At 40.8% G+C, this 13,974-nt stretch overlaps 1 long non-coding RNA gene across 1 annotated transcript; it reads left to right on the top strand.

Annotated features, from left to right (window-relative positions):
• The first annotated feature begins 1,174 nt into the window (after positions 1–1,174).
• LOC143788524 (uncharacterized) lies at positions 1,175–8,080 on the top strand. Its single transcript, XR_013218657.1, has 4 exons — positions 1,175–1,311; positions 1,507–1,635; positions 3,861–3,924; positions 7,862–8,080. It is a non-coding gene; the product is annotated as an uncharacterized LOC143788524 (long non-coding RNA).
• Positions 8,081–13,974: the final 5,894 nt, after the last annotated feature.

Here is a 13,974-nt window from a genome sequence, read left to right as displayed (position 1 = left end):
TTCTTTGTAATATGTCTTTAATGGTTTTTTTCACTTTTTCAGTCCATTTTTACTCTGTATAATGTAGAAAAAGATAAACTTCTATAATATCAAATAACTACAGTTTACAATTGCTGACTATCTAGCCAAAGGAGGTTCCCTTTAATGGACCAGGAATCAAATAACGTGTCCAATTCATCAGCTCCTCTATTTTCAAGCCAAAGTAATATTTTCTTAAAAAAAAAAGATATTTTGCTCTGAAGGTTGAACAATACATTTTTATAATTTGCATTTAATCCCCATGATATCTGACCCAGATATAAAGTAATTTAATTGCAAATTAGAAATCTGGAAATATTTGGATTGTGATTGTATCATACATCTCACAGGTTTCATTTATTTATTTTGATGATTAGAAGACTGGATCAAAAAATAAAAAATAATAGTTTTTTATTCTTAATTTATTTTATACATGAAAAACAATTAACTTTTGGAACAAAAAATTGCATTTTGGAAGTGTATTGCATAAGTTGTGCCATTGTACGCAGCCAGTGATGGAAAGAACAGCCCAGCCTGAGTTTAAAAAAAGACATAGGATCATTATTTCTGAAAAAAAGCTCTTTTATCCATCGAGTTTTTCTTAATTGATCATTTTATTATTCAAAAAATCTAAAAAAAAACTATAGACATGGCCAACGTCAAGGTCATAGGTCTAACTATCAAACTGTGGAAAGGATTTAGGAGACACTGTTTCTTATTGGAGACAACAACAACTAGAGTAGAGACTCGTATAAGTGCAATGCAATGCTTCCTGGAAAAAACATGCAAATTACCTCTCGTCCAGGTGAAAGAAAACTGTCTTTGTTTATGGTAGTTGCAAGAAATGCCGAAATCTGCCAAAATTTGCCCAAATTCAGCAGGGAAACTAGACTTGCAATCTTGCAATTTCTTTTTTTTTCATATGTGGATCGAATGAATCTCCATTGCCATTAATAAACAGATGGGCCTGAGAGGGGTTAAATTTTTTAAAAAAATCATACTTACATAGACCCTAACTAATGAAGCTCATCACCTGGTCACCGATAGCTACCTAAGCCTCCACTCCAGCTATGGTCTTTTCTTCACTCACCAGCACCGGTTAGGCTACGACATATGTTCTGATGGCATGATGTCATAAAGTGCATATCCCTATGCTATCACATGTAGCAGCTCATGTCATGATATCTTGATATCAGAACATGCCTTGACGTATAGCAGTCACTAGGAGCTCCGCTAGAGGGTCAGCGGAGTACCAGCAGGAACCTACAGTGGCAGGAACAAATTAAGGACTTGGTAAGTATGATTCTTGATTGTTTTAACCCCTTCGCTGGATGATATGAATTCAGCAAAATGATGGCTGGCTAGCTGCCATATTTATGGATTCATGTGATTTAAATTCCCCAAAATTCAAATTTGCTCAATTTTAACATTTTGGAAAATTCTAAACAAATTTGATTTGCTTACAGACGATTTTCTTGTATTCAATAGTTAACTTATATCACATATGGTAAAGAGAAAGCCGTCTCACCTAGTACTTGAAGTCCAGCTTGCACGGAATCAGGTGGATCCACACCAGATATTATACTCAAGGAAAAACAGTTGTTATTCCAGCGTCTGGTAAAATACTTCTTTCTTTATTTTAGGTCCATTAAAAATTTACAAAAATGACAATGGTTGCATAGACAGGGCAAGGGAGCAAGACTCGTTTCGAACGCTCACTTGTGTTCTTTATCAGAGCTTCAATATGTCTGTGTTTGACCCTATAACAAATCTTGAAATATGATTAAGTCAAATCATAGTTTCCGCCAAAAGACAGAGACGTCAATCTGCAGACTCCTTTTTCAGAGTTCTTCTCCCGGTATGGAGCATTCAATGCTTTCCGATAAAAGGGCATGCAAATGAGCTCTCCTGCAGGTGAAAGAAGGTTGTCTTTCGAGCGCCACCAATGGGAGGTAACTACCCTGTAAGTCAAAGTCTGACCTTTTGCATTCAAAGTCATGATGTAAAGCCTGTTAAAGGGTCAGATGTTTATCTGTTCCAACCTCCGATAGGTGACGTTAGAGATATAGCTTTCTTACACCAGGAATAGCTGATATTTCTCCCTATTTGAGTTGAGACAGCAGGGTATTAAAAGCCACTGAAACACCCCATGCACATCAGATGGTTGTGGAACGAGCAATACTTTGGATGACTCTTTCGACAACTGACATCATCTCAGTCGACTCTCCCACAGACAGAAGTGCTAGTTTAGCCGATGACATACACTTTGGCTGACATCTTATCTCCAGGAGAACAAAGTAGTTGGAAATCTGAAATCGGACATGCCCGATTGGCATCTCCTCTGACAATCAGTTGACCGGTTAAGCTCTCCTTGGACAATCAGTTGACTGGTTGACATCTCCTTCAATCAGTTGACTTGTGAACATCTCCTTCAATCAGTTGACTGGTTGACATCTGCTTCAATCAGTTGACTGGTTGACATCTCCCCCTTCAATCAGTTGACATCTCGATTGACAATCAGCTGACCGGCACCCCAAATCACATTACAATGTCAGTCAAACCCATCTATATTGGTGAGTGCGGCCGACATTACCCTAACTTGTATGGATACTTAACTCAGAGGCAGCATAATTCAGCCAATTCTATGGCAACAGAGTGAAAATCCTCGAAGAACTGATGTGCTCAGATTGTAGACAAATATGTTCGAGAATATATAGACATGTCACATATAATTGTAGAGTGCAAAGGCTGTTTTCCAACCGGTTGTGAAAGTGCAACTTCCATCATTCCCAGACAGGCTGATGAGAGTTGCAATTTAACAGCTGGAGAACATGGGATGAAAAACATTAGTCTAACAAACAATATAGATTATTTCACAGCTATGGTCAATGAGGTCAAATTCTAGGTTCAGCTAACTGAAAAATGTACCAAAATGTCAACTGTGATTTATAGAAGATAGCATTTAATTGATAAACTCTGTGGACATTTCTCCATGGGTTGAATGGAAAAGTTGGCTTCATACTTTCCCTAGTGCTCCATTCTAAGCTCAGGGCATAAATGAAGAATTCATTCAAAGATACTGTATGATGAGGGCTGAACTCTGCCCATATGTCTTCTTTCGTGGCATAGACTTTAATGAAGCAGCATGACACACGTATGAGCAACTACTCTACTCAACTTCTATGAGTTTTGTGGCCAATCGAGATGCAAATCCCTAATTCTGGCAATCTATGAGATTCCCAGGGTTGAGACCCAAACAGATCTAACAACCATCTCCTATGCAGTGGATAGAAAACAAATTATGTAGATAGAATACATCTTCAAACTGACTATTAACATGTACTTCCTGCAATTCCTTCAAGCATACTCATGCTTGGCTTGTCTGAGGTTGCATAGCTTTAGACCTAACCGTGGGCCATAGTAAGCAACATTGTTGGTGACAATTTAAGAACGCTTTAGTCCTTCCCCCAGTCCCGCCCAGGACAAACCTAATCCCATACTTTTGTGGACATAATTTATATTCTCCAAAAAAATCTGAACAGTCTTGGCAATTTTTGGGACTATCAGCAAGTTTGCGCTGCCATAATTATATCATGGCACAGACACGGTTCTAGAAACTTGTATTGAACCTCTATTATGGGGTCTGCGCCCTCTTTTCTGCATTGCATGCCCACAATTGTAACTTGGGAGTGCTTCAGACTGAATAATCAATGCAAGCACCGAGCATTCAATATCTGCTGCCTAGTAATTAGTTTGGACAACATCTGAGACTTGGAAACAAATGTAGTTTAGTTACCTAGATCAATACAGATGGAAATTTTTCTTTTTATATATATTGACAGTGGCTCCCTGGCAATGGAATGGAGAAGCACCAGAAGAGAGTGGGATACCAATCTGGTCACATAGGTAAATATTAAACGTTTTATGTAGGACTATATATTTTTTTCTACTGTCTAAAAACTTACAGACAGGTAGTTGCTGCCGGCAATGCTTAGGCTTCCGCTGATGTTATGTGGACAGAGCACCACCTTCTCTTCTGCTCTGTTGATGGGGCATGACCGGTGACATCATGCTGATTGGAAGCTGGTTCCCTGCTCCATAACTGTGGGAAGCCGGCTGTCAATCATCATGATGTCGGCTGTCATGTCCCAGAAGAAGAAGAGCTGCTCTATTGATGTGGAGCAGCTGAATCGCCGGCAGGAGCGGTCATTGAGCCAATGTCGGATATAATAGGTAGGTAGTTGCTAACTACGTTCAATAACCTGCCTGTACATTTTTTGGCTCATAGTAAAAAATAATTTAGTCCTGGACAACCTCTTTAAAATGGTCGTAGCTCCTCAGAACTAGAGCTGGGAAAATGTATTTTTGCCTTTTACTGGCGCTACTGTACAAGGTGAAAATAAACCCGAAGTTTTCTATACGAGCTATGGAAAACCAGACATCTGGTGTTAGTGCTCAGTTCTCCTATACATGGTATTTGTTTTGCCCCTTTTGTTTTGTCCCCCTGCCTTGTATTGTGTCAGTCTCCTTTTCTTTCAGTCCATCTGGTGTATTTCTGTACAGTCTAGTGTTACAAAATAAGCTTATTAAATCCTTACATGCGTGTCCCATTTATCTATACATACAATGTACCTATTCTTAGTATCACATGGGCTCCTGGGATTTTCAGTAAATTCTTTCATCCAAGGTTCTAGTGGAAGAAATCTACTAATTTAAAGCTTATCTAAATGAATTGGCATTTCAGTAGTGAAGGTGGAAATTGCTGTTGGGTGAATTTGAAAACTATTCTTTCACTCCGAATGTTATGACCTTGGCTATGTCATATGCAACACCCCACTTTTAAATAATTCTCTATAAAATGGCAGTTTAAGCAAACATTTTGAAATATTTTTGCAAAATCAAAATCATTAAAACAGACATAACGAATAATAATGAAATCCTCAAAATTTCATGGCAAAATCGTTTGCCATAGGTGTTGAAAGTGATGCCTGAAGCCATCAACTGAATTGCCTTTGGGGTTGTCTTGAGTTGTGAATCCTATTAGAGGAGTTGTGCATGATTTTAACATTGATGGCCTACCCTAGCGTAGGTCATCAATGTCTGATCGGTGAGGGTGCTACTGGAACTGCTCAGTTTCAGAACTGCACAGCACAGTTGACAGAATAGTGGCCACGGCCGGGTACTGCCCATCCACTTCCTATTGATTTGAATAGGGGGTGGATGTGAAGTACCCAGCTCTGGCCACTATACAGTCAATGGCTATGTGCTGTGCAGCTCCATAACTGAGCATTGCAGGCTGCCGCCAACACTGTAAACAGCTGATCGGCATGGGTGTAGGGTGTTGCACCCCCACCGATCAGACATTGATGACCTACGCTAGGGTAGGCCATCAATGTTAAAATCATGCACAACTCCTCTAATAGGATTCACAACTCAAGACAACCCCAAAGGCAATTCAGTTGATGGCTTCAGGCATCACTTTCAACACCTATGGCAAACGATTTTGCCATATAAGGTTAGGCCATTGATGTAAATGTCCTGGATAACCCCTTTAAATAATCAACATATACAAACTGATACTCATAGATAGAGGTGGAGAAGAAAGAAGGTGGAAGGAAAATATTTATTTACATTACTCACTTGAAGGGTACATATGGTCTTCCATCTCTGTTGGAAAGAATAGGAAAGTCTTCCAATTCTATACCAATGCAAGTAAGCGTGGAAGTCATATGGGGTTTTAATTGAGTTGTATGGGATAAGAAAAACATGGTTGCTATTTTTCTAAAGCAGCACTACTCCTGCTCACAGTTTGTGCACGGTATTACATCTAGTCCCAATTAACCTCAATGTAACTGAGCTGAATTATCACATAGGAGTGTAGTGCTGTTGTAAGAAGAACTCCTTTAAAGGGAATATGTTAGCAGATTTTGCTAATCTGAGAGTGGCATAATGTAGGGACAGAGTTCCTGATTCCAGTGATGTGTCACTTGCTCAGCAGCTTGCTGTAGTTCTAATACAATCAGAGTTTTATCAACAGGAGATTATCCATACAGGAATATATGTTGTAAGCAAGCCAGCCCAGCTAATCTGTGTAATCCCGCCCCACCACTGATTGGTAGGTTGATGACAATACACACTAATCTGCCAATCAGGGGTGTGGGCGGGACTATATATATGAGCACTGCTCTATAGAAAGCAAAGGAAACAGGTATTCTATCAAAACTGCATCAAGCAGCCCAGTAAGTGACACATCACTGGAATCAAAGTCTTTGTTTCTACGTAATGCTGCTCTCAGATTCCACACCACTGGTCAGAATTGTAAAGTTTGGCCTAGTTGTTAAAGGGAAAACAGGCTTGTGAGGGTTAAAGGAAGCAAAATTCACAAGAATAACAGACAAGGAGACAGAAGGTGGCAGCTGCAAATATCTGTAATTATATCTGAGCATTGTTCGTAGATTTAAAGCATGCTACAGGTCCGAGAAGTGCCTTGTATATAATAAACTAGAAACATCCAGTGACAAATGACATTTTATCATTTCGCTCTCCACGGAATATTATTGCAATTCCCTTTATAGCCATCAAGTACAGCGTACAGCCGTAATCCAACTTTATGGGCAATTTTTGGAGAGTGGGTGGAGACTAATGAGTTGGAGGAAACTACCGGTAGATTATTACCGACTTCAGCTCCAGGCGCACAAATCTGTCACCCATGGTGACATATGACATACAATTAAATAAAAAGCCTAAGATAGGAGCACTGGCCGTAGATCAGAAGAATCACTGCAGGGAAGCACTGTAACAAGTAATGTCCTGCAGTGATTGTCACGCATGAGGTATCCTAATAAATTCTTTATTACTGAACCCTTAGTCAAGTGCACCTGAGGGTACAAGCATGTAGGGTAAAGTGACATTTGGCATCCATCTTCCACTATATTAAATGGTCCCTCTACCAGATTGATTTATTTTAAAAGATGTCATAAATATACAATCTTCAAATCACTGAATTTACATATTATGTTGTCCTATCTCAGAAAAAAGCATCCAAACTGGTTAGGAGTTTCCCTGAAGTTTACAAATCTACTTTGCTGTTCACTGCCTGTTGTGAAGCGTAATCCATCTTGTGCAGTAGAGACACCAAAATGAGTTACATGAAGTTAAAGGCGAGTCTTTGCCTCTCTACAAAAAGTGTATTATGGACTGATGTGATGAGTTGGATCCTCTAAGCCGTAGGTGGTCCGAAGGTGATGGCAACTGGTTAGGAGTTTCCCTGAAGTTTACAAATCTACCTTGTTGTTCACTGCCTGTTGTGAAGCGTAATCCATCTTGTGCAGTAGAGACACCAAAATGGGTTACATGAAGTTAAAGTCGAGTCTTTGCCTCTCTACAAAAAGTGTATTATGGACTGATGTGATGAGTTGGATCCTCTAAGCCGTAGGTGGTCCGAAGGTGATGGCAACAGTGGTCAAGACTTGCCGGTTGGCATGTGGATGACCGAAGACTCTGGCAGGGTATACTTAATGGCAGGCAGAGAAGCAGAGTAGGAAACCCCTAAAAACACACAATCAGGAGTGTAGACATACACAGCAACTGGAGATGTATAGACAGTCCAAGTATTTCGGTAAACAAATAATTAAAGACAGAGTTGTAGGCCAACTGAATACTTGTATTCTGTTGCAGTAGTGTTTTTAGTGTGAACAATACCAGAGAAGAGTATGTTTATGTAGGAAGATGGAAGTGTTGCCCAGATTTCCCCTTGAAGGCACGTGTGCTGTTCCAATGTGTTTTATGTGCAACATGTTTATGAATCTGTGTTATTAGTGATACGTTGTGTTTTGCCCAGTAGCAGGTAATTAATAGCGACTGTTAATATTTGGGACTAGTCCAGAGTGGAAGAAGCTAAAGTGAAGGGACAGAGACAGTTTCCTGTCAGGAGGTCAGACAGGGCCTAGCAGGCAGCAGAAGCAGATCTACGGTCCGATAAGTAAGCAGAGCCACATGACACCGGTGTCTCTGGGGTCAGTGGAGACTAAGGGAACGGATAGCGAGATCCAACAAAGAGGTATAATGGCAGCACGTTGTTCTACAGGTTTTGTGTGGAAGGAGATACATATTAAAGGCCTGATTCATATTGCATTTGCACCTATTTTTTGTCTAGTATGGAATTTTTTTGTAGGAATTTCGCCCCTCATTAAAATGGACATTTTATGAGCCCAGAAAGAAAAGGCTCATTAAGATATAAATTTTCATAGAAAGTACACCATCCACACCAGGCGAAACCGATCTATATCCTGTAATAACGTACACAGTTTGTATTGTAAAATCTGCTTTAATATTTAGTACTATGATCGGCTGCTTGGTAATTAGAATGTTGACCTTTGATTCAGCGAATACTAATTCTACCATTTACAACCCTGCACTTATCACATATCCTTCAAATCACCGGTTATTTGGTCTTCAAAGTTAAATCTATACTTGTGGAAAATATCAAGCAAATACCAAGCAGTCATCAAAGTTTAGAAAAGGACCTCTCGTCAGGGAGAGAAATGAGATTTAATATATTTTTTCTTTTAAAGAGACATTTCAGTTGTGGCATGAATGTATAAATGATGCGGGATCTTTCAAGAACGGGTACCTGTGGAGGAGAGGTGGAAACTAGAGATGAGCGAATCAATGACCATGTCAGTCCTCTTCCTACTTACCTGGTTACTTGCTTCGTCGAAGGTCCAGTGTAAAGTCATCGAGGTGCCGTGATATCACTTGGGTCTACTAATCAGAAAAGGTGCCGGGGATACAAGCAGGTCAAAGGAGGTTCACATGGAACCTGTCCGGTGGCCACAAACTATTGAAGTGAGCGGTGGACCAGGGTCCTGCAAATCGATCTGCTCGACGATAATGGCCGCGCTTGCGCAGGTCTCTGTTTGCCTCCATAGTTCTGAAAAATTGTTCTTGCTTTTAAGGACAGTGTCCAAATCTCTCAAAAGATCTTTTTTTAGGTGGAGATTCATTTTTAGAATGTAAGCAGCGTTCTAAACAATCGGCTTGATTGCCATAGCCGGTCTACGGTTGTGAATTCATAGTTTCGGCATTTTCCGCTACAGTAATAAAAAATCAGAACGTTTTTTTTTTAAATTTTTTATCTGATTTGCAATACAGCATGTACTAATCCATTCAACGGCGGCGAGAGCTTTGTACAGCTCTGGAATATCTCTTGTATTATTCAGTCACAGGCGAGCGGAGCTAAAGATAGCATGTCAGTTAATTACTGATAATAGGGTGCGCTTGTGTACTGTCACTGCTAACTTTCTTCATTACTGAAATGCACAAAAATAGGAGAAAAACAAGATCCAGATGCAAAGGAGTGACAAAGTGTATAGACATGTGCGGGCAAGTATTCAGACCTTGATGTAAAGACCCCCATACACCTTAGACAAACGTTGGTCAAATCCACCAACTCAGCCGAAAGTATAATGTATCTATGATGTTCCTGAACTATCCTCCAACAGATGATGTTGGGGAGTGAAGGATCCGGCATGTCCGATTTTGGATCCTCTTATTCTCCTTTAGATGAACCACTGCCAAAAGAGTCTGGCAGAGGATCTTTCATAGAGAAAACAGGATTATTAGGCTGAGCTGCGAGTTACTCTATACAGGGGACTATGAAGAGCTATCTATTACGTACGGGGGGCTTAACACTGAGGAAGATGCATAACGTCTAGATTCTGTCCCCAATGCAAAAACAGTAACAAAAACCCACCACCTACCATGTTTTATTTATAACACCAGTATTTTCTTATGCCTCAGAAAGGGCTTTGGGCCCCATGAGAGATCCAAGCCAGAGTTCTGTTGGATTATACAGCAGCTGCTGGTTTATGCTTTGGAGGAATTATATTGGCCTCTTTGGTTTGTTTTGTCTTGTTCTTATTGTAGTCCTCCCTGTTGTGATGATGCAGCTAATGGTTATTCAGTATGTCCCAAGTAAAATAGTTATTTTGCAATGAATGCTGAAAAATTGAGCTTAAAGAGGCTGTCTAGGCTCAGGGTACAAGTCTGGAGTCACCCCATGTGAATGCAAACTTGTGAATGCTCACAGCGTGCACAATGTACGTCCAGCTGGCACATGACTGCATGTTTGCAAATTGCATACTTACGGTCATGTGCCAACCCACTCCCGGCACTAGCACTAAAAATCCTGACAGCAGGCACACTTTGTCTGCAGTCACATAGAGGATCGAGTATCGGTTGAATTTCCTGAAATGCCTGGATTTACAATAATTCAATCATTTTGAGATTTGATTTGCGGTTTGCAAAAAAAACTACTTGCCTGCCATCATTTCTTACATTGGTGAAGCATCAGAGAGCAGATTAATGTCATTTTTCATTGCGGGCTTCTTCCTAATGCTGCCATGCCATCTAGCGGGTTTCATACCTTGTACAGTGGTGGTCAGTACCAGGGCCATCACAGTTTAGTGCTTCCCAGAGGAGCTCAGTTTGGACTGCAGAGTCATTTCGAACTCTAGAGTCACTGGTAAGTCTCTCTCTCTCCTGTAGAGTGTAAGCTCTTATGCTCAGAGGGGTCCTCTCTCTATCTCCAGTAGAGTGCAAGCTATGTACCTTGTTATGATCCTAGTGGCAAGGATCGCAGGACGGACTAGCTAAGTAACTGAACAGACGACTAGCTCTGGGAAGGTGGTAACTAGATTGACCGCAACCTGATCCTATCCGCAAACAACTATAGGCAGCCGTGGAACGTTACCTAAAAAATCCTAGACGTCTCTTCACGGCCTGAGAAACTGACTATTCCTGGAGGGAAAAGAAAGTCCTCTCTTGCCTCAGTGGAATGACCCTAAAGATATAGAATAGCCCCCCACAAATATTAACGGTGAGTTAAGGGGAAAGCACAAACACAGAGATGAAATCAGATTTAGCAAATGAGGCCCGCTAATACTAGATAGCAGAAAATAGGAAGGGAACTGTGCGGTCAATAAAAAACCCTATTCAAAATATCCACGCAGAGATTGCTCGAGCCCCCGCACCAACTAACGGTGCGGGGGAAGCAACTCCGTACCCCAGAGCTTACCAGCAACAAGAAATCACATATTAGCAAGCTGGACTAGACTAATCTTAAACAGAAATCATATTGCAGGCAGATGAGCAAAAAATATTCAAACAGAACTTAGCTTATCCTGAAGAGGCAGAAAACGAGATAATCAGGAGTAATCAGAATAGCACTGAATACATTGACAGCCGGCAACAAGTGGAAGTGAAGCAGAGCTAAATAGGAGCCTCCCTGGTGAATAACGAGGCAGCTGATCCAGCCAGACCCGCAGGATAATAAACCAAACCACCAGGGGGAGTCAAAAAACCAAAGTCACACAATACCATCTGTGACCACAAGAGGGAGCCTGAAAATGGAGTTCACAACAGTACCTCTCCTGAAGAGTGTTAGCTCTTATGACCATCAGGATTCTCTCTCTCTCCTGTAGAGTGTAAGTTCTTTTGGTTAGCTGGTCATCGCTCTTTCTCTCTCTGTCCTGTAGAGTGTAAGCTCTTATATTTAGTGTGGTCCTCTCTCTCCCTCTTGTAGAGTGTAAGCTCTTACGGACAGCACAGTCATCTTTCTTCTGTAGAGTGTAAGCTCTTATGGTCAGCAGGGTCATCTCTCTTCTGTAGATTGTACGCTCTTATGGTCAGTGAGGTCTTCTCTCTTCTGTAGAATGTTAGCTCTTATGGTCAGCTGGGTCCTCTCTCTCTTCTGTAGAGTGTAAGCTCTTATGGTCAGTGAGGTCTTCTCTCTCTCTTCTGTAGAGTGTAAGCTCTTACGGTCAGTGAGGTCTTCTCTCTCCTGTAGAGTGTAAGCTCTTACGGTCAGTGAGGTCTTCTCTCTCTCTTCTGTAGAGTGTAAGCTCTTACGGACAGCAGGGTCATCTCTCTTCTGTAGAGTGTAAGCTCTTATTGTCAGCAGGGATCTATCTCTTTCCTCTACCCTACTTGTATTTTCAGAGCAATTATAAGCTTTCCAGTATTGAAATTTGGGCTAATTTATTTGATGCAATCATTTTTTTAGGAAATCTGTTGAAGTCATTGAACTTTGAGTCTCCAAAGATCTTCTCATCTCTACCTATTACTAAAGGATGACCAACTGATCCACATAAAACATGAGAACACAGTTAAAAGCATGTGAAATACATTGCAAAAATTGCCTGAGATATAAAGGTCTTACAGGCTTGTGCTGGAAAGTGACAGTGAAAATGATCTCTAGGTAATAGATACAAGGTTACACAAAAAGCAAACTAGAGCATGTTTCAGATGATAGAAACAGTGAAAATGTGTGTGATATGGAAAGCAGAACTGCATAAATAATTTGCAAAGGTGACTAACCAAAAGGTCAAACTTACAAACTGATGCATGTGCAAATAATTGGAATGACACTGTTAAAGTAACATAATCAGATATTGGAAGGATGGCACATCGACTCCGGAGCAACAAGACATATGACAAGTGATATAACCTGTTTCACATAACTTGACTTATGTGACAATGATGGAAGCAGAATAAATGCTGAAAATACTGGACATAGAATCTTCATGTGCCAGTAAAAATGGAAAGAATTTAGTCAAACAAGTAAAAGACGTGTTGCAGGTTCCCAGTCTAGAAGGAGGACTGATATCAGTAAAGTGCATGACAGCTAAAAGACTCACTTTACAATGATAATGTTTGCTATTCTGGATGAAAAGTGGATGATAGCCATTGCCATTGTAAGTAAACATTTATATTAACCCAATGCAGAAATGGAACAGGTGAGAGTCTGAATACATAGACACATTGACTGTATCCACATATGGCATAGATGTCTGAGGTCTTAGACATCCAAAAAGCATTTTGATAAAAATAGAACCTGACAAACTATCTAAAAGATAATATAATGACCTCACTGAAAAAATAAGAACAAGAGGGAAGTGACAATGGTTAAATTACTTCTGAATAAATGGTTGAAGTCAACGAAAGTTCAAGCACTACAAGTTAGCTGACGCGACTGAACATAGATGCAGAAACAAGGAGTTTAACAAGAGAAAACATGGTGTGACAGGGTCACTGGCAATGTATGTGAGGGAAGATATGTATCACGAAGGTTGCTATGTTCTGTGATGTGAAACCCAGAAGTTTCTCACCAGCATGTTATGTGCTGAGAAGGGTTAATCAGTAGGGTTGAGCGACTTTTGCTTTTTTTAGGATCGAGTCGGGTTTTGTGAAACCCGACTGTCTCGAAAGTCGGATCGTGTGAAATCGGCCGATTATTGTGAAAAGTCGGGGGCCAACCGAAACACGAAACCCAATGCAGGTCAATGGTGATATTTTTCATCCCTGCAAAGTTTGTGTTTCACTGTGCAAATCGCTATATCCCAAACGTTAAGACGGTGGTTTTACCCCCTGTGACGCCACACAAAGCAAGCTGGAACCTATGTCATCACGCTGCCCACACTCCTTCATTGGCTGAAAAAATGGCGGGGAAAGCGTCATATGAAACGCGACTTTGACGCGAAGATCGCCGACCGCATGGCCGATCCCACAGTGGGATCGGGTCGGGTTTCATGAAATCCGACTTTGCTGAAAGTCGGTGACTTTTGAAAATGTCCGATCCGTTTCGCTCAACCCTATTAATCAGCCATGACAGGGTTGGGTTTTTTGTGAGTAGCTGTAAGAGATAGGCGGGATGGTTACTCACCATATCTCCACCTCAAGGGTGTGGTTTGTCAGATTAAATTTCCCGCCACTGAGGATTTTTCTCTCTGTGTGTTTGGAGACAAGGAAGTCTCCAGTGGGAGCTGGAGTTTGTTGTATCCTGAGGGGGTGAACTTACAGGCATATGGACTGTGCTACAAGTTGTCTTTTATTTTGCCGTTATGCCAGAAAGGCTATGTTTTGTTAAGTCTTGCACTGGTTTATGCCGTGTTTAAA

Source organism: Ranitomeya variabilis, chromosome 8 (assembly GCF_051348905.1).
Source record: "Ranitomeya variabilis isolate aRanVar5 chromosome 8, aRanVar5.hap1, whole genome shotgun sequence".
In the NCBI taxonomy this organism is placed as follows: Eukaryota; Metazoa; Chordata; class Amphibia; order Anura; family Dendrobatidae; genus Ranitomeya; species Ranitomeya variabilis.
The sequence above is the reverse complement of the archived record's forward strand: the minus strand, read 5'-3'. Positions and strand labels throughout refer to the sequence as shown.